Consider the following 19,677-nt stretch of genomic DNA (forward strand, 5'->3'; position numbering starts at 1 on the left):
TTCCCCAAAATAATTCTTAGCGTTGATCATTTAGAAAACATCCAATCTAGATTTAAAAATTGCCCGTGATAGAGAATCTGCCATGACCCTGGCTAAATTGTTCCAGTGGTTAATTACTCTCAACTTTAAAAACAAAATTTCCAATTTGACTTTGTCTAACTCCAACTTCCTGCTGTGGGATTCTGTTAGAACTTTGTCTGTGAGATTGAAGAGTCCCTTATTAATTATTTGTTCCCCATGTAGGTACTTATATATTGTAATCAAGTCACCACTTTGCCCCTTAACTTTAAGGCCTCGGCCCTTAAAGCAGCCTGGCCTGATGTTCTCTGTTCTCGTCTGTGTGGACTTATTTGGGGGAATGTCTCAGACTCTTTGAGGTCCCAGCTGCACAGTGAAATGTTTGGAGGATTTGTGTGGTCATTTTCATTCCTGCAAGAGAACCTGCTGCACATGGCCATGTCTGGAAGTTCTGCCACAAGTGAAGGGGAACTGGTGATGGGAAGGTTTCAGAGCAGAGGGAGGGTTGAGGTGCCGAGGTGGACATACACCACACCATCAAACTGTAACTGGACCCAACTCCTCTAACACCACCACAAACCAAAATGGATTTGTGAAAGATGTACAGAATAGGTAAAGATTATCTATGTGAGCTCACTGAAACATAAAAATATGTATGTTCCCCAGTCTTGGAATACCCTTGGTGGATTTAATGTACAATAGTGACCCTTTGTTTTATTTATTTCTAATTTCAAGAGGAAAAAGAGAAATTAATTTTTATGGAAAAGAAATAGCTAAAAAGCCCCTGCACACCACTCACATTTCAACAATACACAACCACAACAAGTTACTTTTATTAAAGTCATTATAGGTAATACTAGGGCTCCTTTGTGGGTTTTCTCCAGGTCACAAGATTGTTTACAGCCCAGATTAAAAGGCTTCGATGATTTCAGTAGCAGGGCATCCTCTGCCAGATTCCCAGAGATCCTGCATTCACAATCTCTGGAGCCATCAGTTAAGCTTATTGCTGCAAAAATGAAAGAAACTTTTAGATTCTGTGTTTATAGCCATTAAAAAAAGGAAAATATAACATTTACTTTCAAATCAAAGGCACAGCAGAAATTTGTCCATCACTGAATGGCGAGTACAGATATTCCTGGTTAACACCAGAACAGGTGTTTTCTGTATTTTGCATGAACGAGCTGCCTCTCTGGCCTACCTGGTAAATAAATCAGATTTCTGAATATGGATCTCCCCTCCCTTTACCCCTGTCTCTCTAGCAAAAGCAGATTCTCAATTTTATTTAAAAAATCCCGACTATTAACATTCTACATAGTTAAAGCAACATTTAAAAAACCCAATCAAATTAAATATTGGAACTGCGGTAAAGATGTTACAATTTTTTCATTGCAATTTTCATCAAAATTAAAAAGACTAATTTTGTTACCTGTAGAAAAATAAAACAAAAATACATAAAGTCTCATATCCACATACAGCAATTCTGACAAATACTCCTTTGTCTATAGCAAAATTTAAAGAACAAATATTTATTTACATGATCAATGTTATTCTTCAGAGGGCACAGAAATTCCAGTTCTGCCTCCCAGCTCATGTAAGCCCAAAGCCTGACCATGCTGGTGGCCGTTCCATTCTAGCAGCTCTGAGAATGCCCAGTGAACTAGCCAGGAGAGCAGCACTGCAGTTGCTTGCATGTAGCTCCCAGAAAGTTGTCTCCCTTGTTTTTTTGTGGCTGGGAAGATCTCCCACACCACCGTACTGCTTCTGTGGGTCCTGTCCCTCCTGCAACATTACTTTGAGCATGCTGACCTCCTGTATTACACAGACCTTAGAGTTTTCCCAAAATAATATCCAAAGCATATTTTTTTTAGAAAAACATCCAGTCTTGATTTAAATGTTGTCAGTGACGGCGAATCCTCACGATACTTGGTAAATTTTTCCAGTGGTTAATTACCATCACCAACAATGTCCACCATATTTCCAGTCTGAGTTTCCTAGATTCAAATTCCAGCTTTTGGATCATGTTATACTGCTGTCTGCTAGATTGAAGAGCCCATTATTAAATATTTATTCCCATGTAGATACTTATAGACTGTAATCAAGTTACCCCTTAATCTTCTCTTTGATAAACTAAATAGACTGATCTCATAGAGTCTATCACTATAAGCTATGCTTAATTTTTTAATTATTCTTGTGGCTCTTTTCTGAACCCTTTCCAATTTATCATCCTTCATGAATTTTGGGCACAAGAGGCAGACACATGACTCCAGCAACAGGCACACCAGTGCCAAATACAGAGGGAAAATAACCTCTCTATTCCTACTTGAGATTCTCATGTTTAGGACTATAACAGCATTTAAAAGAGAACTGGATATATTCATGGAGGTTAAGTCCATTAATGGCTGTTAGCCAGGATGGGTAAGGAACGGTGTCCCTAGCCTCTGTTTGTCAGAGGATGGAGATGGATGGCAGGAGAGAGATCACTTGATCATCACCTGTTAGGTTCACTCCCTCTCGGGCACCTGGCATTGGCCACTGTTGGTAGACAGGATATTGGGCTAGATGGACCATTGGTCTAACCCAGTACGGCCGTTCTTATGTTCTTATTCATCCAATGATCGCATTAGCTCTTTTGGCCACAGCATCACAGTAGAAGCGCATGCTAGGCTGATTATAAAAGGTAAAGGTAATAATTGGAGATATACCAATCTCCTAGAACTGGAAAGGACCTTAAAAGGTCATCAAGTCCAGCCCCCTGCCTTCAGTAGCAGGACCAATTTTTTGCCCCAGATCCTTAAGTGGTCTCCTCAAAGACTGAACTCACAACCTTGCATTTAGCAGGCCAATGCTTAAACCACTGAGCTATCCCAAATCTTTTGCAGAGTCACTGTGTCCTAGGCAGGGGCGGCTCTAGGCACCAGCAAAACAAGCTGGTGCCTAGGGCGGCAAAATCTAGGGGGTGTCCCTTGCGGTCGGGGGGGGGGGGCGGCAGGCTGGGCCGGCGGACCTGCCGCAGTCATGCCTGCGGGAGGTCCACCGGAGCCCGGGACGACTGGACCTGCCGCAGGCATGACTGCGGAGGGGGCGCTCGTCCCGCGGCTCGGCTGGACCTCCCGCAGGCATGACTGCGGCAGCTCAAGCGGAGCCGCCGGACCCGCGAACCGTCCGCAGCCGCGGGAGGTCCAGCCGAGCCACGCAGGACCAGCGGTCCTTCTGCAGTCATGCCCGCGGGAGGTCCGCTGCTCCCGCGGCTCCGGGGCGCCTCTCGTGCATGACTGCTTGGGGCGGCCAAAAACGTAGAGCCGCCCCTGGTCCTAGGATAGAATACCCTATCCTATAAATATGGCCTAGATTCCTAGCTGTATACATGTATATTTAGCTGTATTAAAGCCCATATTGTGTCCTTCAGCCCAGCTTACCTGGATCGCTCTGTATCCTGCTCTTTCCCTCGCTCCTACTTGCCAGAGAGACTAACAACAAGTCCTACCAATTCCCCTCAGACTGAGGAAAACAGGCCTTCTAGAATGCTTTGTTAGGACCCTACAGTTCCCATGATTTCTTGACTAGAAATCAAAGAATCCCTCTGTTTTTGGCAGAGGCCATGTCCCAGGAGTCAACAGAACCTCTGTCAAACACATTCAACACCAGAAATGGCCGAATGAATTGTGCTCAAACACTTAAAAAAAATAAACCCCACTATTGTTTGTAGAACACTCATGGGTGTTCCTACTAAGGAAGAGGCTGTTCCAGAAATGGACAAGCACGTGCGAGGGTGGAGTTAAAGACAGATTGGAAACTGCCTTTATTGTGAGGCTTACCGATGTTTTGGCAACACATAGGGGCTCTAAAAGGGTTTGGAGGAGCGTTACCCCAATGTATGACCCTCTGCTGCCCTACTTGCAAGCACTGTCTTAGGGGTAGTGTTGGAGATGGTGCTGGATGTTATCAGGTCTCAGCAGAGCAATCTCTATAGCGCTGAGCACAAGCAGAGGAAGGCAGCTGTAAGTAAGAAAAGTCAACAAGGATCAAAGCGGCCCCCAGACAGTCCAGATTCAGGGTAGTATAGGAGCTTCCATTGCCCTCTGCCTCTGGGCTGTGCCTTGTGTGTGAAGCCTGCAAGAGCATTAAACAGCTTGGATACATAAAAAGGAGAGACAAGTAGTTCTATTCACAGTGCAATATCTCCCTTGTGAAGTCCTGAACTTACCACCTACAGCAATGCCAAAGCAGACCACAGCGGCCGATACGTATCGTATTGAGAGGACAATGGAAAAGGAAGCAGGCACCCTTCCTACCCAGGCATACGCCAGCGCTAAAGATTCCACGGTCTTCAACTGCACAAAAAAATAAAAGAATCATGATGTTCAGTTACACAGTAGGCAAACAAGAGCTGTGGCTGTAGCATGATGGGCATTTCTCATTTAATTAATTTCCCGTTCACTGAGACCTGGACAAATCAACCCGATTATCTGCCTGTACACCATTTAACTTGATACTTTAATGGCTGCCCCTAGGAAGAGAACAGAGCAAGTTAATTAAGCAGAAGTGCTGGCTCCCTGGCTGCACACTACAGAACTGAGCATGGGTGTCCTTCACAGCACCACACCCTGCAGGCACAGGAAGCAGGTAGCTGCCTGAATCACCAACTTCCCTTAGTGGCTGCTGCTGCGGTTCTGACTCTTTCTTATTTGTGACAGCGATGTTCCAGGCAACATCACAAATGCTGATTGGCTGAGCAGGGTTGAACCGGCTCAGCACTGGGATGGATGGTTACAACATTTAGGAACAGAAGGGTTTGAGCAAGTCCCTTCAAGTCTGAATGCCTTGCGGTCTGTGAGACACTGTGCAACATTCTTGTGACAACACAGCACTCAGGAATTGTTTCTTCCTGGCCAGTTGCCAGGTATAGACATGACAGGCAGGCTGGTCCTTTTGAAAATGTAGCCTAAATGTCCATCACCTCAGCCTTTGGGATATTTAGATTAGAATATTTTAAACTGGATTTTAGCTATGCTTTCATTAAAGTATCCAATCCCCACAGGCATAAACCCAAGGCCTAAAGAGCAATGTCTCATTGCTTCCTATCTGTATGTAATTTCTCTCATCTTATACATGTTTCTTGTAGGGAGTATGTTTTAGCACCTGACACAATGGGGTCCAAATCCATTACTGGGGCTCCTGGGTGCTAATTCATTAATAAAATAATAATAATCTATGCAGATGTAATATCATTTCTTCAGAAACTGCTCCAACTCAACACAATGGCGTTTCCAGTAATGAAGCCAAGCACACAGATATAGCAAACTATTTCTGGGAGACAGTGTTGCTAAGACACCAAGAAAATGATTTGCCACATTAAAGATTGGGGTTTTAGCCCCAGACTGTGTATTCTCTCCTGGGAGTGTGAGACAACACTTAATTATAAGGGACATCAAAGCCCTGAAAAATTAAGACTAGTGAGCAGAAGAAGTTAGACTCTAATTCACGTTCTCCTGGTTCCCAACTTAGTTCACCCTCTTCTAGACCAAACTGTGTTTTCATGGGTCAGTCCAAAGGAAGAGGATATACCTTGTATGTGTCTACACAGATATTTAGGTCAGTCTTTCCTCAGGGCCACCTGGGGTGTGGTAGACCGAAAGAGACAGTTTGCAGAGGTCCCCCAAAATGATGGAGGGGCAACTGGGCCAAATTTGACAGGCATTCCAACCAATGTATCCTTTAAAACAGGGGTAGGCAAGCTATGGCACACGTGCCAAGGGCAGCATGTGAGCTGATTTTCAGTGGCACTCACACTGCTCGGGCCCTCGCCACTAGTGCGGAGGGCTCTGCATTTTAATTTAATTTTAAATAAAGCTTCTTAAACATTTTAAAAACCTTATTTAGTTTACATACAGCAATAGTTTAGTTATATATTATAGACTTAGAGAAAGAGACCTTCTAAAAACATTAAAATGTAATACTGGCATGCGAAACTTTAAATTAGAGTGAATAAATGTAGACTTGGCACATCACTTCTGAAAGGTTTCCGACCCCTGCTTTAAACTATTTACTTGTACAACAGTCTTGATTTGTGTTCAGAGGTAAAATAACCTCTCTACTCTTAATTGATATTCCACTGTTTATGCAACCAAGGATTGCATCAGCGCTTTTGGCCACAGCTTTGCACTGGGAGCTCATGTTCAGCTGATTATCCTTCACTTACTCCCAAATCTTTTTCAGAGTCACTGCTTCCCAGGATAGAGTGTCCCTTTCTGTAACTATGTCTATATTCTTTTTTCTTAGATGTATGCCTTTATTTTTAGCCTTATTTAAATGTGTATTTAAATGTAAATGGTTGCTTGCACCCCGCTTACCATGCAATCCACATCAGTCTGTATCAGAGATGTGTCCTCTTCAATATTTACCACTGCACAAATTCCTTTTGTCATCTGCAAACTTTATCAGTGAGTTTATATTTTCTTCCAGGTCACTGATAAAAAAATTGACTAGGACAGGACCAAGAACCAATCCCAGAAGCACCCCACTAGATAGAATACAGGTGATGTTTTTACAGGTTATAGTTCAACAGCATCTGAACAGATTTTCATAGGCACATGTAAATCACCTTCCTGACCCCAGGATTATTCCCCAGCTAAATTTTAAGTATCTGCTTCAAACCCTGTAAGCACTAGAGCTCTTTAGAAGAAGAGTTGAAAATATCTAGGATACAAGGATTTAGGCAACCTTAGTACAGGCTCACACATGTCCTTCTATATTCTCCCTTCATTTAATGCAAATCTTACCTTCAGTGCTTTGCGCCACCAGGAAGAAGACAGCAAAAAGGAGGTAAAGTATCTTCATGGCTAACGTTTGGCCAGGAGCTCAGTGTCACTGCAGAGAAGAAATTCCAGGTTAGACAGGAGACTGGAAGCGTCTCTGTTTATAGAGCAGTGGGAATTGTGACGTGCTGATCTATGGAAATCATGTTTTGATACAGGTGACATTTAAAAAGTGTGTGCTGCAACCTCTTAATTATTATATGTACAGCAGCATAAAAATTCCCATGGCACATCAAGGAAATACAATTGACAAATACCTGCCTTCATGAAGTTGCAATATGAATAGTTACACCTAGCAACCATTTAGGTCCTGGTCCAAAGCCCTTTGAAGTCAATGGAAATCCTCCCATTGACTTCAGATGAGGGCCCTAGTGCAGAGGGGAATTCTAGAACACAGTACTACTCGAGAAGCGATTGGCAGAAGGATGTGTGTGTTTTTACATTTTTTGTACATTTTTTTTCAATTTTACATGTATTTTGTGAATTTTCCAAACTTCATGCATTAAAACCCATTACAAAGAGGTTAAAAATCCTTTTGAAAATAAGAAATACAGTGAATCACACTGAAAATACTGTTTGCCAGAAATGTATTGTTAAGTTTTTGGTTTGTTTCCCCGTGAATCTAAACTAAGAAATTGTACAGGTAGTGATAGTAGAAAACCATGAGTTTACCTTATTCCCCCACCCCCTAACAAACATCAGCCTTGATAATCTAAAGTACAGACATAAACTGTCGATGAATCAGACATGTGGAAGCCAAAGGCACTTGCAGGTACTAAGCTCCTTTTTAGATTTATCTCATTCTATCAGGGAGGAGAGAACAAGAAGCGATTGGGCTGAAATTGTGTCCAGGAAAATTTCTAAGGGTTCTATAAAGGAGGTTGACACCTCAGTGTCCCCTAGGGAATTAACCAAGCTTCAGAGCTGACAAACAATGAATCACCAGAATGTTTAACAACCTGCTTTGTAATGTCCTTCCCAGGCCTCACCTTCCTTTTTCCTTCTTCATTTCCACCCATTTGTAGGCAGAAAATACAAAAAAGGGGAGAGGGGAGAGGACTAAGTATCAGAATTCACTAGTCCTACAGCAAGACAGAGGGGGGACAAAAACAGGGAAATGAGGCATTCGAAGGGACCTGTCCCTCTCATCCCCTCGTCTTTCCCCTGTATTTAAATGGTCTCTGTAGATGTAGGGTGCTGGTCTTCTCACCTGCCACTTTCTCCACAGAGACAGGACACGGACCCGAAATGCTATCCCACCCAGTGGGGACACAAGGAGTGGGCACGTCCCTTTGGCTGGTCACCTCACTCGTCTTTCCCTGTTACGTTCATGCCATACCCTCAGAGAAGTCAGATAGAAACAAAAACACTTTTGCTGGAAGGTTATAGCCTAACATTCCCTTGTTTCTTAGAATTCAGAACAACAATACACAACCCCCGTTAAACAGAGACAGAGAAGGAAGCTGCTCCCTAAACAGAGAGGGACTAAACTCCCTAAACTCACTCCAACTTAGTCCAGGCTGTCTAGCTGCTGACTCTGCTAAGCCCAGAACACAAACTTCCCTGGCCTTCAAGCCGGACCAAGACAATACCTTGAGCATTTAAAGTGATAACTTACACTTTTAATACAGGTGTCAGCACACCACTTTTTCCCCCACAGATGCTCCAGCTAGGTTCCCTCCAGCTGTTGACTAGAACCCAAGGACTTGCATTTAATTGGTACTGGCTGTCATACTGATGACACCTGGGTGTGGGAGAGGTTGTGGAATGTGAGTGTCACAGCTTGGGATGGGCAAACTGCTCCAGATAACCTAGGAAACACCCCTCTGATCAGAAAAATAACAAATTCCTCCTCTTCCCCTTCTGCTGCCAATTTAACCCCACCTCTATTCCTTAGGGAGATAGGGGAGTTAAATATTCTTCTTACATCTCATCAAACCTCTTCTCCTGGAGGCCCCTCCTGATGGAACCATCCCTCCTACCGGCCCTATGTTTCCCCCTTGCTTTGTGCTCTGTTCTTGAAGGGAGGTCTGTCCACCTCCTACATCTTCTCAGCATTTTAAGGAGATGGCCCATTGCCCTCTTGACTTTCCAGGGGATGGTTGGTGGCCCACTCCCCACTCCCATAGTCTTAGAGGTCCCCCTCACAAATTGAATCTACCGATACTCTTGTTTGTGCAACAAGTCAGGCATGTCTTAATACTCTAATGCACTGTTGATATTTACCCCAGCTTACCGTAGGGCAAATGCAAAGAAGAAAATAGCAATGTGTCTGTTCTCTTCCCCTCCCCGCCTTTATAACATATTAGGATACCGGAAAAAGCTTTTGCTTTTTATTCCTCCCCCAACTTCTGCTTGTTATTTAGCTTACAAATATCAAGAAAGTCAAGCCCAGTCTTCCCTCTGTTGCTGAAAATCTATTTGGTCCCCAGGGAAATGTCTGTGAGGTTCATTTACCCTGAGCTGAAGAAGTGGAGTTCTTGAATCTATAAAAATGTTTTGCTACTAAGTGCTTAAAAAGCATTTATTTATCTTTTTAAATTAGTAAATATTTCATTCAAAGAGTTTTAAACTCTTCCTTAGTAGATGTCGTGTCTTGTCCTTACCAGTTCTTTCTCTCTGTGTATGTATCTATCAGGCTGGTCCCATTGTATAAGAATGTCTGTTTACCTGAGGATATCGGAAGGGAAAAGTGACCATGGGCCAATAGCACTGCACAACGTAGCTTCACTGCAATCTCATATAATAATTAGGTGGGCTATGGAGAATCTGAATTTTGTGGCTAAGAACACATACTCTGCTTAGGAGAGCCTGGGATTTGCTAGGATTGTGTCCACAGCACCAACGGCAGCACAAGAAATGCACGACTAGATATGAGGGGTCTACTCACTGTGAGGGAGGGTGGCAGTGCTTGCTCTGTGAACTGTGACATCCACACCTAAAATGCAGGTTGACCCAGCTACATCACCAAAGGTTATGAAAAACTCACACCCCTGAGAGACATAGTTAAGCAACATAAGCCCAGGTGTAGACACCACTAGGTTGATGGAAAAATTCTTCCATTGACCTACCTACTGCCTCTTGATGGGATGGATTTAGTGCAATGACAGAAAAACTCCTTTTGTTGCTGTAATAAGTGTTCACATGACAGTGGCAGACTTCCAGAACTACCCCTGTGAAGCTTTAACAGTTGTAGTGTAGATATGTGTGGCAGAATCAAGCCCTTCAAAACTAGCAGGTCTGCTTCACTTGGTGAAAAAGTAACTTTTATCAAGGCCACAGCTGCTTGACCCCTTTTTTCTCCTAGTTGGGTGCCCAGTGAGCACTCAGTGCTTGAAGATATACTTATCTCATAGAGCTGGAAAGGACCTTGAAGGGTCATTGAGCCCAGTCTCCTGCCTTCATTAGCAGGACTAAATACTGTCCCTAACTAGGTTTTTGGTTTTTTCCCTTCCCCCCTGCATGGCCCCCTCAAGAATTGAACTCACATCTCTAGGTTTAGCAGACCAATGCTGAAACCACTGAGCTATCTCTTCCCTCTCAGTTGGAACCTACTTGCATTGATAGGTCCAATTCTACTACAGAAGGCTTAGCAATGTGCAGCCCAGTCACTTCTCATTCTCTCCTCCCTCAGTAGTGTGGATGAGACAAATCCTGAACAGGTGTTACTTGCAGGGGATCATTGGCTCTCACATGTTCAATTCATCAAAAGTGTCTGCCCTTTTCACTGCTATTGTGAAGGCTGCCGGTTGTTGTAGCAACAAAACAAAACCACAAGAAAGAGGGAGAGATTGCACGTGTTTCTCCCTCATTTTCAGAATGTTTGAATTGTGGAAATGTTGCAGAGGCTCTGCCCCCCATTAACCCACACACGTGCGGGGGTTGGGGGATACAAAGGCTATAGCAGGACCAGGGGTGGAGGAAAGCAGTTGCAGAAGCACCCAAGATCAGACTAGGGAGCAGGCCGGAATTGCTGGGATCCCATTTCCCACCCTGGAGTTGGTTGACCATCCCCTTGCTGAATCTCAGTAGCTACCCTTGGTCTCCCTGCTATCGCTCCACCCCCCACATTTGCAGCAAGGTTCGATCTTCCTGGGTTTAGATGTATAAAAATAGGAAAGAACCCCAAATTCACATAGGCTATTGGTACAATTTGTTCAGAACAAACACACAGACACACACCTTGCTGCCATACCTCTCCTAGATAGACCAGTTTCTTGGCATTCCTCTCGCAATAGGGCCCTCATTCAAACCCTAATGATGTCAGCAGGAGTCTTATCTTTGATTTTAAATGGCACCTGAGCAGGCAGTAAAATTTACCAGGTGCAGCTTCCTCAAGCCAGACATTTGCCACGTGTAATTCCCTGAAACATGCCAGGAATTTTTATGGTGTTGGACAAATAAAAATAATTATAATTAACAGATTGCAGCCCACATCTGATAAATATCACTTGCATCAAACAAAATTTCTGCTGTTGCATATATCATAATCCCCAGAGCCCTATGAATTCAATGGCAAAACCTATGTTAATGCAGCAGTAAGGTTGCTCGGCGGTATGTTATCCGTTGAGTTGGACAAAATTCAAAGTTCTGATAGCCAAGCCCCAGATCCTGGCACACATAGGCGGGAAGAGGAATGGGGCATCTATCAGCCTCACATTCTTCCCTCCCAGTTCCCCATTATTCATCCCCACATCCTCTTTTCAAGTGTCCCACACCTTCACTCTCCCAAAGTCTGACATGTGACTCACCTGAGCTCCCACCTCTGTCCCCGCCCCTACCACACAGCCCCATTTATCTCCTTCCCTATAAGTCCTCTCTCTCCCCTCACTGCAAACCCAAAGCTCTCTCCCCCTATTAACCACCCCTCTACCGCCTAATTCCCCTCCCAGTAACGATTCACTGATCTAATTTTTCCTCCCATAGACTATGATTAATTCGGCCAATATCTTGCAGCAATGCCCAGCCATTTAGTCCAAAACACCTTTTGTCTTAGGTCAGAGGTTGTAATTAACTTATCCTTAGTTGTGTTAATTGAAGGCCGAGTACCCAGCTATCAGTCTCGGTGAGGTCTATGATTCATTCAGTCATTACTGCCTCTCATTTTAACGATATAGGGCAGTGATGCTCAATTGCATCTACCTCTCGACCGATTTGAGAATCTTATGAGATGAGGCTGACAAAAAACAAAACAAACAAACTTCCTGAGACAATGAATATGTTCTTGATTGCAACATAATATACATAATGCATAATATACAAGGATATTTGTCATCCGGTATTAAAATTTCCAATTAATACATTACATTATAATAATTAATTCTCACATTTTTGTTTAAAGAACTCTGGAATGCCTCCTTAGCATGTAACAGAACTTGGACTTTGGCAGGAGATTAATTCTGGGATCAGGGTGGTGCCTTTGCTGTCCCCTTGAAAAATCAATTCAAATACGACTGGATTCTGACCTGTCAAAAATCCCCATTTCCCCTCGGTGTTTTCCTCAGTAGAGCTTGCTAGAGCCTTGCTACAACCCCACACCAACATTATATCTGTAGTGAGTAAGGGGGCAGGGATAGCTCAGTGCTTTGAGCATGGGCCTTCTAAACCCAGGATTGTGAGTTCAATCCTTAAGGGGGCCATTTAGGGATCTGGGGCAAAAATCTGCCTGGGGACTGGTCCTACTTTGAGCAAAGGGTTGGACTAGATGACCTCCTGAGGTCCCTTCCAGCCCAGATATTCTGTGCCCTTGCCTTGACATGGCACACAGAACAGACTATCTGGATGGGACACAGACAAAATGAATGTTTCATCTCCTTCTTTGAAAAATACTTTTTTGGGGGGAAAGATGGAAACCAGGAGATCATGAATTAAAGTCTAACATCTTCTGCTGAACAAAGTTAGTAATTCAGTGCCCTTCACACCCCATATTGTAAAGCCAAGTCTCTGGCCCCACTGAGAGCTTACTCAACCTGGGAATAGAACACAAATCTCTATGTGGCAGACCCATGTTACAGTGTCTTAGCAGCACTTTCTCAGAAAGACTTTGCCACACTATGTGCTTGGCTTTGTCCTGGAAATGGCGTGACCTTGGGTAAGGAAGTATATGCAGAAATGCCAATATATTAGTTTAGGTCTTTGGCTCAGATCTGAGGGTAAGTCTTCACTACCCGCCGTATCGGCGGGTAGCAATCAATTTCTCGGGGATCAATATATCACGTCTCATCTAGACGCGATATATCGATCCCCGAATGAGCTCCTGTCGAATCCGGAACTCCACCAACCCAAACGGCGGTAGCGGAGTCGACATGGGGAACCGCGGACGTCGACCCCGCGCCGTGAGGACGGTAGGTAATTTGATCTAAGATACCTCGACTTCAGCTACGTTATTCACGTAGCTGAAGTTGTGTATCTTAGATCGATTTCCCCCCGTAGTGTAGCCCAGCCCTGAGGGTATTGGATAATTTTGTCAAAGCATCTACCATTAAAAATATTTGCTCTTAAGTATTCTAAAGGACGAGAGCTGGGGACATTTGGGCTGCATTTCCAAAGAACCTGCCTTTCTTGTATAATCAAAAGCTGGCTATTGGTCATGAGGAAACTATTCCAAAGCACTGAGTTTTCACAAGGACTTCTGCATAGAGTCTTACAAATAGGCAGACATTCAAAATAGGAGGGACCTAATTAAATCCTTTCGAATTTTAAAATTTGCAGTCATCCAATTCAGTTCTGACCTGCTTCAGCTCTACTCAGCCAATTAGCATTTATGATACTGCCTGTTAAATCTGCTTCCCGCAGCCCCCGTTGGCTGGGGACAACAAACCACGGCCAGTGGGAGCTGCGATCGGCCGAACCTGTGGACACTGCAGATAAACAAACCACTCCAGCCCGCTAGTGGATTTCCCTGATGGGCCACATGCCAAAGGTTGCTGATCCCTGATCTAGCAAGATCTCTGGGAATCTGGGAGATGTCCCCTTACTTCTAAAATAACTGGATCTTGCTTCAATCCAAGCTGAAGCACTGTTCATTTGGGCTGTACAGAACTGTGTGTGCTAGAGAAATCCAAAAAAGACGAGCATCTATGACTGTTAAAAGACTATATTTTTCCTTTTAATAAAGCAAGTTGATGTGAAATCACATTGCTGAAAAGTGATGTGTGTATGTTCTGGAGGGGTCAGGGACTGTTTCTATCAGTTTTCTCCAACAAATTCAACTTTTTTCCTTTTGAAAATTGGAACTAAATTAAATATTAAACCCCAAGGGAATGTTAATCTGCACATAGGTATTTAGGTCACAGAGTTCTATGCATCTATTTATGCATCAACAAGCTCATATTGATATATTCTTTACCTATTTCTTGCACATGTAACAAATCCTTTTGACTTCTGTTATTCTCGGAGGAGCTGGGTGCAGACACAGCATTACTGTAAGGAATGTAACCCCAACCTCATTGCAGACATTTAATGATGTTGGAAATATGGCAGCTCAGGCCACTTCCATGGAGAATACCCACACCAAGGTACTATACCTGCCAATGAGTTCAGGCCTGAACACTACATAATGGGGGATATCAACGAATGCCAATGGACAATTCTGGGACACAGCTTCCCATTGCACATCCGTGATTGTGGGAAAAAAACACCCAGGGAAAGCAGAGGAGTCTGAGGATTTTCGATGGGGTGTTCCTGCATGAAAATCAAACACAGCTTGAGATCATGGGAATGTGATAAACAACAATCACTCTCTACACCCTCCTTTCGATTGTGAATTTCTGGACATTAAAGAAGCTTCCCAGGAAGCCCTGTATGGGATGGATTCTTCAGATAGTATGAAGCCAACCTAGGTCTCAAGACATGCCTCTAAACAGTCAAGGAGAGGCAGTTTGCCATGGCACCTGATGGGTGTGGAGCTGAGGTGTGCAAGGTCACTGTGGAGAGAAATGTGACAGTTCCCCCAAGGAGTAAGATGCTCATTCCCAGACAGTTGAAGAGAAACCCAACAGATTGCACCAACTCCCAGCAGCATCCCTGCCAAGATATACAGACAAAAAACCAGTAGAGCCTGATTTGCATGAAGATACATGTGAATTTGGGGACACATTGTCTGTTTGTCCTGCTCACACCCACTCGGTGCATTTACTCCATACATCTCCATTAGCATTCATTCCACACCCACTCTCACTTCAACCTTTCTTTCCACCCACAGTTGTTACACCCTACTCCTCAAGAGACATCTTACTGCATTGCCTACCCTCACGAAACCCACACTTTCCTATACACTTGTTTTGCATACACCCCACATAAATATATATACACACTTCTGCACACCTGTCATAAATAAACAGATCAGGGTTAAGGTCTCTTTTACCTGGAAAGGGTTAACAAGCTCAGTAACCTGAGAAACACCTGACCAGAGGACCAATCAAGGGACAGGATAATTTCAAATCTCTATGGAGGGAAGCCTTTGTCTGTGTTCCTTGTTGGCTCTGTGTTCTCTCTTTGGATCTAAGAGAGGCCAGACATGTCTCCAAGTTCTCCTGGAGTAGTTCCTACTATCCAACAGTGAGTACTAATTAGAAAGGCGAATTAGTCTTATAATTTGATTTCTACATTTGCAATTGTGTGTTTGCTGAAGGAAATTCTTTATTTCTGTTTGCTCTTACTTTGCTTTTACTGAAAAAGAAAGGGGGAGGGGAAATTCTCTCCAGGTTTATAGGTTAGACTCTGTGTATTGTTCCATCCTGGTATTACAGAGATAATTACTTTCTTTTTATTCTTTAATAAATCTTTTCTGTTAAGGACTTGGTTAATCTTTCCTTGGGGGAATTCTCAGGGAAAGGGGAGGAGGGAGGAGGACAGCATCCCTCTGTAGTTGGATCCCGGTATCTCTCCTAGGAAAAGGGAGGGGGGAGGAAGCAGGGGGGGAATGGTTTATTTCTCCTAGGTGTAAGAACTCCATGGATTTGGGGCTCTTGGGATCCCCAAGGATTTTGGGGAAGGACTGTGTCCCAATACACATACATTATTGGGTGGTGGCAGCTTTTACCAGATCTAAACTAGAATTTTAGTTTAGAGGAGTCCATGCAGGTCCCCATTTTGGAACCCAACAGCTCTAAGTGGGGGAGAAACCTATGACAACACCTGTCCCCCCATTCCATACTCACCAGCTTACTCTACACAACCATTTTTCACACTTAACCCCTGTACACTTCACACCCTGTCATTCTGGGCACCTGTGCCATCCCTCCCCCCCAACCCTCCAATCCCAGAGCATCCAACCTATATGAGGACATTGAGAAAAAAGCCACAGTCTCTAGAATTTATAGCCAAGACCTGGGAAGGATGGGGTTTCTGTGTGTTCAGTGGAAGTCCCGTCTCTCCTAGTAAACATCCCAGACCCACCCTCCTCCACCCTTGTCTTTGGTTTTTTTGGGTAACAAATTGCTAGTCCCTATGAAACAGGTTCTCTCTAGGATCTGGTCTCCCAGCTCCTATTTTCCTAACCAGGTGATCACACACACACCCCTTCAAAGTCCCAGCTCCCCACTATATGTTCCAGCCAAGGTGTCAGCTCAGCCTGGTTCCCCCAAAACCCCAGCACCCACTTCCCCACTCCTCTCAGACTTCTAGCTCCCTCAGACAATAGTTCTCCACTCCGCTCATTTAATTGCCAGAGGCCCATGTCAGGGCTTGTGGCATTCTTAGTCCCACAAGGTTATGGTTGCTCAGGGGATCCTTAACCCTCTTCCCTTCCATTGACTCTTCCCCCATCTCACCCACCTGTCTCCATTCCCCACATGTCTCTCTGACCCTTTCCCACCATCCTTAGACACCAAAATCTTAGACTTGGTTCCGCTCTTACCTTAATCTTCTAGCAGAAGCTTGAATAGCCTCCTTCTCCCCCCTGTCCCTTGGCTTATGCCCATCTGTATTTTCTGGGGCCTCCAATGCACAGAGCACCAGGATCAGTAGGGCAAGTGATGCAGACTTCCCCCACTTCTGGAAAAGCCCAGACTTACAAGCAACTGAGCTCCACCATCTCCAGCCCTACTAGCCATATAGTTCTTCCATCCCCTGGTGCAACGGGGGACTGGCTCTCTAAGGCAGCATGGGAGGCTGGTTATCCAGGGGTCTGGAATAACTAAAACAGCCTATTGAGTGACCAGAAGATGGTTCTGGGGAATAACTAGTGGCAGGGAGGGCAAAAGTTTAGAGAAAACCCAGGCTATTTCTTCTCAAGGGGCCTGGGACCAGGGAGCCTTGTACAATGGGGTGGGGGCAGGCTGACCTCTCCCTCAGCTAGCACAGTCAGGTTTTTGGGATAATTAGGCCCACTGGGGAAGGGTCCAGGTGCGGTCAGGTGACTGGAAGCGAGTGAATCAAAGAGGAGGCTCCAAGCGTAGGCAGGGAGAGAGCTGCTGGAGGACTAGCTGAGAGAAGCACTCAGCCAGGAGACAGGCCCCCACAAGTACTCCTGTTCTTTTTGCGGATACAGACTAACACGGCTGCTACTCTGAAAAAAACTTGTGTTAACCAAGCTGAGATTTCCCCAGACATTTCAGTCAAAAGAACACTGGTTTAGATAAAGCAAAAAACAAGTTTATTTACTACAAAAGATAGATTTTCAGTGACTATATTTGATAATAGAGTGATCAAAGTAGTTTACCTAGTAAATAAACAAAAACACAAACTAAGCCTAAAATACTAGAAAGATTGGATATGAATTAGCAATCTCTCACCCTGGCTCATGATACAAGCAGTCCACCAGGTTTCTATACACAGGCTAGAAATCCTTTTAGCCTGGGATCAACACTTGCCTCCAGTTCAGTCTTTGTTCTGTGGGTGTTTCCAGGAGTTCTCTTGTGTGGGGAGTGAGGCTCCTAGATGATGTCACACACACCCTTATATAGTTGTAACATTTGGCAGGAACCCTTTGTTCCAAAACCAGTTCCCAGCTCAGTTTGTGGAAAAGTAGAGGTACCAAAATGGAGTTCAGTATCATGTGACCTGGTCACATGCCCTTGCTGAGTCATAGCAGCCATTACTTCCTGGCCAGCTGAAATGTTTACAGAAAGCCTAAGAACAGGTTTCAGAGTTGCAGCCGTGTTAGTCTGTATCCACAAAAAGAATAAGGCGTACTTGTGGCACCTTAGAGACTAACACATTTATTTGAGCATAAGCTTTCATGGGCTACAGCCCACTTCATCGGATGCATAGAATGGAACATATAGTAAGAAGATATATATACATACAGAGAACATGAAAAAGTGGAAGTAGCCATACGAACTGTAAGAGGTTAATTAATTAAGATGAGCTATTATCAGCAGGAGGAAAAAAAGCTTTTGTAGTGATAATCAAGATGGCCCATTTTAGACAATTGACACAAAGGTGTGAGGATATATAACATGGGGAAATAGATTCAATGTGTGTAATGACCCAGCCACTCCCAGGCTCTCTCATTGGATTCCAACTGCTGAGCTTGAATTAATATGCAAACTAGATACCATTAACTTGGGTTTGAATAGAGACTGGGAGTGGCTGGGTCATTACACATATTGAATCTATATGTTAAGAATCCTCACACAGGATCTAGGGGTTACAGTGGACGAGAAGCTGGATATGAGTTGACAGTGTGCCCTTGTTGCCAAGAAGGCTAACAGCATTTTGGGCTGTATATGTAGGGGCATTGCCAGCAGATCAAGGGACGTGATCGTTCCCCTCTATTCAACATTGGTGAGGCCTCATCTGGAGTATTGTGTCCAGTTTTGGGCCCCACACTACTAGAAGGATATGGAAAAATTGGAAAAAGTCCAGCAGAGGGCAACAAAAATGACTAGGGGGCTGGAGCACATGACTTCTGAGGAGAGGCTGAGGGAACTGAGATTGTTTAGTCTGCAGAAGAGAAGAATGAGGGGGGATTTGATAGCTGCTTTCAACTACCTGAAAGGGGGTTCCAAAGAGGATGGATCTAGACTGTTCTCAGTGGTAGCAGATGACTGAACAAGGAGTAATGGTCTCAAGTTGCAGTGGGGGAGGTTTAGGTTGGATATTAGGGAAAACTTTTTCACTCAGAGGGTGGTGAAGTACTGAAATGGGTTACCTAAGGAGGTGGTGGAATCTCCTTCCTTAGAGGTTTTAAGGTCAGGCTTGACAAGGCCCTGGCTGGGATGATTTAGTTGGGAATTGGTCTTGCTTTGAGCAGGGGGTTGGACTAGATGACCTCCTGAGGTCCCTTCTAACCCTGATATTCTATGATTCTATGATAAGATGACCCCCCCGCCCCTCAAGATGGATAAATAAAAATGGCAAATTTTTATGACCCATTCATAAACTAACCCTATAATTCCTCTTTCCAAGTGTGCCCAGGTCAATGTGGGAGTTGAGAAGTTCTGTACATCTGGGGAACGGAGAGATTCAGGTCTCCTTATTAAGGGAGGGGAAATCTAGCTACACTTTTAAAGTGCCTTCTACTTAACCCTTGGCTGTCAGTCCTGTGTGCTAACCACAAGACCGAGGTGGCTGAGGCAAACTGCTCCTCCATCTGGAATAACAGCCTTGCAATAGGAACCAGCACAGCACAACCTGCTGGACTTCAGTGACAGTGCAACAAAGAATCATGGAGAGACATAGTTTCTACCTAGTTGTCTGGGATGAGATTTTCCATTTGAAGCCCACACTGCTAAACTTCTTATAAATGATCAAATGGCAGCGGTTAATTTCTGATCACTGTTGGGGCAGGATCGGATAAGGTGTTAAGGAGTTGAGACTGAAACAGCACAGACATTTCCCTTTAGGAAACTGATTCTAAATTCGTTGTGGAATGTCATGGGCCCAATTCCAATTTCTC

The 19,677-nt window shown here is 44.2% G+C and overlaps 1 long non-coding RNA gene across 2 annotated transcripts; it reads right to left on the bottom strand.

The window, feature by feature from the left end:
* Positions 1-465: 465 nt before the first annotated feature.
* Positions 466-11,603, bottom strand: LOC120402099. 2 transcript variants are annotated; one of them, XR_005596977.1, is made up of 4 exons: positions 11,585-11,603; positions 6,798-6,885; positions 4,223-4,349; positions 466-1,024 (listed from the first exon to the last, which is right to left on the bottom strand). It is a non-coding gene; the product is annotated as an uncharacterized LOC120402099 (long non-coding RNA). The 2 variants fall into 2 exon arrangements; XR_005596978.1 differs by lacking the exon at positions 11,585-11,603 and adding an exon at positions 9,440-9,473.
* Positions 11,604-19,677: the final 8,074 nt, after the last annotated feature.

This window comes from Mauremys reevesii, linkage group 3 (assembly GCF_016161935.1).
Source record: "Mauremys reevesii isolate NIE-2019 linkage group 3, ASM1616193v1, whole genome shotgun sequence".
Lineage (NCBI taxonomy): Eukaryota > Metazoa > Chordata > Testudines > Geoemydidae > Mauremys > Mauremys reevesii.